This window comes from Suricata suricatta, chromosome 10 (assembly GCF_006229205.1).
Source record: "Suricata suricatta isolate VVHF042 chromosome 10, meerkat_22Aug2017_6uvM2_HiC, whole genome shotgun sequence".
In the NCBI taxonomy this organism is placed as follows: Eukaryota; Metazoa; Chordata; class Mammalia; order Carnivora; family Herpestidae; genus Suricata; species Suricata suricatta.
The window spans coordinates 53,161,774-53,165,847 of NC_043709.1; the positions used below are offsets into that span (position 1 = coordinate 53,161,774).

The window sequence follows — 4,074 nt, forward strand, 5'->3', positions numbered from 1 at the left end:
ACTTTGCTTATCCATTTGGAGTGCCATTGTAACTACTGTATTGTAAATGATGGAAAATAATTGCATATGTTAAAAAATAGTGTATATTCTAAAAACAATAAAAATAAATAAATAAATAAAATTAGATGTTAAAAAATAAAAAAATAAAGTATAAAAAAGTTACAAATAAAACTACCATATGAAATCTCAATCTCATTGGGTATATATCTAGAGAAACTAAAATCACTATCTTGAAGGGATTCCTATGTTCATTTCAGCATTATTCCAATAACCAAGAAACAGAAACAACCCAAGTGTTGATTGATAGATGAATAAATAAAATGGGGTACATATACACAATGGAATATTATTTAGACATAAAAGAAGGAAATCCCACCATCTGTGACAACACAGATCATGAGGGCATTATGCTAAGTGAAATAAGTCAGAGAAAGAGAAGTACTATATAATCTCACTTATTATGTGGAATCTTAAAACATTTAACTCATAGAGAGCAGAAGAATTAATCAGCATGTCATTGGGCTGCTTCTCCCAGAAAACAACCAACACCCAAGATGTGGAGCTGGAGGAGAAGCAGTCCATATTCTCGCCATACACATCTGGAGTAGAACTTCCATAATACTGAACAGAGGAGAGAGGGAGAAGGTTGTGGCTCAAATGCCATAGGCTCTCAGTGTCAGTATAAGAACTTTGTAAATGTTATTAAATGCACATATCTCCTTGGACTCTGTGATCTCAGTACAATTTCCACAGTTAAAAAAATATAATAGTCATCAATTTTAATTGCTTTTCTGGAGAGCAGATCTCTGGAGTTGTCATACTCCATTCCAGCAAGTTCCTTGCTTCTTAACTAAAAATTATATGGAAACTCAAGTGAAGGAAAACAAGCCATCAATAAGAAAATGAAATAAACTAATCTTTAGTTTCACATGAAGTCAAGTTTAAAGTGGATACAGACCTATACAAGCTGTTTACGATAGCATAAAGTATATGGTACAACTGTTCCTACTCTACAGGTCTTTTAAATATATGCAGCACTTGAAGTTTTATGTTCTATATTTGTAAGCTGCTATGGTGTTGAATTTTTCAATTGTAAATTTTTATCCTGCATTGTAACACTGAGAAAGAATGATATAAAGTTACAAGTCATAACTTGTATTTTGAAAATAATTACCTCAATAGTGAAGAGTACACAGATGAGCTGTTAGAATGAAAGGAAAGTTTAGAGGCATCGTTGAATCAACCTGTGACAATTATACACAAAGATTTTGTTTTGTTTTTTCTTTTTTTGGTATTGTATCTTGTCATCCTTACTATATAGCACAAAAACTGGATAGGATTTAAATTTATTGATAATTTCCTCAATCAAGGAAATGCTTCTATTTTAAGAAAATCAAACATGACAAAAATATTAGTCAAAAGACTTAGAGACATAAATAAGGTTATTTCTTTTTATTCTGTTTCATCTTAATCTTTAAAACTACCAGGATGGTTTGTTGCCTTAGTAGCAAATAATTTATATTAATTTTTCAAGTCCTTAACACTTTAAATTGGGAAACTCTGAACAGTAGTCTCTGAACTAATCTGAAGTACTGAAATTGTACTTCTAATAAAACATGTCTCATCATTATTTTTGATTCAAGGGTCAACTGGCATCAACTCTAGTCAACAGACTCACTACTGTTAATTTTTCTGTTGCACTTGTTTTCTCAGCTTCTCTTCTGTATACCATATCATCAAATTCAACTCTCAACAAGCAAGCATCTTTTGGAATCTAATAAAAATATAATTAATTTTATGCACAACTTGCTTTGTAGTTTGTTAGTGAAAAAGGTTATCAGATTAGACTCAGATTTAGTCTCATATTTTCAGTTTCTAAATTACACTACTACTCTCATCTCCCTTTAGATTATTTACTTTGACAATAATTGGCAAAAGTATTAATAATGACTTCCAGAGAAGTACACACAAATCTCATGAAAATTGGATGATGGAGGAGATAAAGAACTCTGCTAAGTCATCCATAGCTTTCTAACTCTGATTGAAAATCTTCAATTAGAAAATATTCTGTTCAATGACAGCAAACCATTTCATTTTTAAAGTTTCTATAAGATCATAATTCTAATATGCATTCTCTCATGGGTCATATATGTAATGTATTTTTTATATCAAAAGATAGCAATTCTTCTTAGAAATGAATTAGAAAGATACTAGTTCTGAGATAAATTATTTTTAGCAAACTGCCTTCTACTATAAAAGATTTAAGGTCAAAATTCTGTCAACATACCTTTATACTAGACAATATTTTTTCTGAGTTTTATTCTCTACACTGGTAACTAATGGAGCATGTTGACTTGAGGTACTTGTAAGTGTCAGGAAGTTACTAATTCACAAACCACATGGCACAATTAGACAATCAGAACTTTATTTACAGATTATCTACTCTAACCTCCTAATTTTACTGTTTAAGAAATTAAGGCTCAGAGGGTGAATGTGATATGCCCACCATGCTTTATAATAGGGCTATTTCTAAAAAACAAATTACCTAATTCCACTCCACTATTCTTTCCTTTACATCATTTTGGCTATATTATGAACAACTTTCCTAAGTACAATTAAAAAACATAACTACGCATACTTTTCTAAATATTTCTTGCCTAATTCAATGTTTCAGAATCCTTAACACCTGCATTTTGAAATATATGAGAATTTATTTTGCATTCAAATTACTGTGAAGCTCATCTGTACCTGCAAATCTACAGATATTGCTTCAGCTCCACTATATTATCTCCAAATTATATATTGGGATTTGTTTTGCCCGGACAATCTGAATTGTCTATTAAGAAAACTTGAATTCAATAAATAATCTTAAAACTCTCCGCTTCCTTTGTCTAGATAGAGTTTTTAACACATTCTCATTTTATTTAGACAAATAAAAATATTACAACATATTGATACCTGCTCTTCTCAGATTACTTTATTTGTCATTGGCATCATAGGATCTTTGTCTCTATGTAGGATTTCAAATGTAATTTCCACAGCTTTGGTACTATAGAGCTAAAAGACCAATTTAGATCATATCCTGATTTGATATTCTAATGGGTTATAATAGAAGATAAAATAATAGCTATGTTCACTTAAAAACTGGTATACATAAATTTGAAACATCACTTGAAAATTCTATTGGTGGCCAACAAACATAGTACCACTTTTAATTTTATTTTTTGGAGATTTACATCATTCCTTAAAAAGAATAAACTGAGGCTTTTTATTTCCTTTTCCATATGCCCACCCCATATTAAAACCTATCTTTTTGCAAATCTCATTTCTTTGATCTGAGATAGGAATAGAGAAATTATGAGTTAACTAGATAGAAGGTTTAGATTTATATTGGTAATACAAAAAATAATTTGATAAAAGTCAAATTCATGTAATAAACAATGGGAAGAACAAGAAGAAGGCTTAACTCTAATGTTTTTACTCTGTTATTGTCATTGAGGCCAATGGAGCATATTAATTCATCCTTTCAACATTTACTAAACATGTACAATATAAAATACTTTAGGGGGAGGGGGAGTGAGGGAGGGGATGATGGTCATGGTGGGGGGCACTTGTGGGGAGAAGCACTGGGTGTTATATGGAAACCAATATGACAATAAACTTAAAAAAATAAATATAAGTAAGCATAAAAAAATAAATAAATAAAATAAAATATGCTATGACCTAGTAGTGAGTATACAAATATGAATCATAAAGAATCACTACCTTTAGGGAAATACTATATATTTTTTTAAATGATGCAAAATAAATGTCTAATAATTTACTTAGGTTCATTTTGGAGAATGAATGAGTAGTAAATAAAAATATGTTATATGAAGGGTACCTGGGTGGCTCAGTTGGTTGAGTGTCTGACTCTTGATTTCATCTCAGGTCATGATTCCAGTCCTGGTTAAGATTGTCTGTCTGTCTATCTTTCCCTCTCTCTCTTTCTCCCTCCGTCTCTCTCTCCCCAACCCTTGCACACTCTTTCTAAATAAAAAAAGAAGTATGTTATTTGAAAAATAACATACCATT

The 4,074-nt window shown here is 30.7% G+C and overlaps 1 long non-coding RNA gene across 2 annotated transcripts in view; it reads left to right on the forward strand.

Annotated features, from left to right (window-relative positions):
- Positions 1-4,074, forward strand: part of LOC115304976 — a 75,307-nt gene that overhangs the window by 50,438 nt on the left and 20,795 nt on the right. The gene's annotated exons all lie outside the window — the stretch shown is intronic.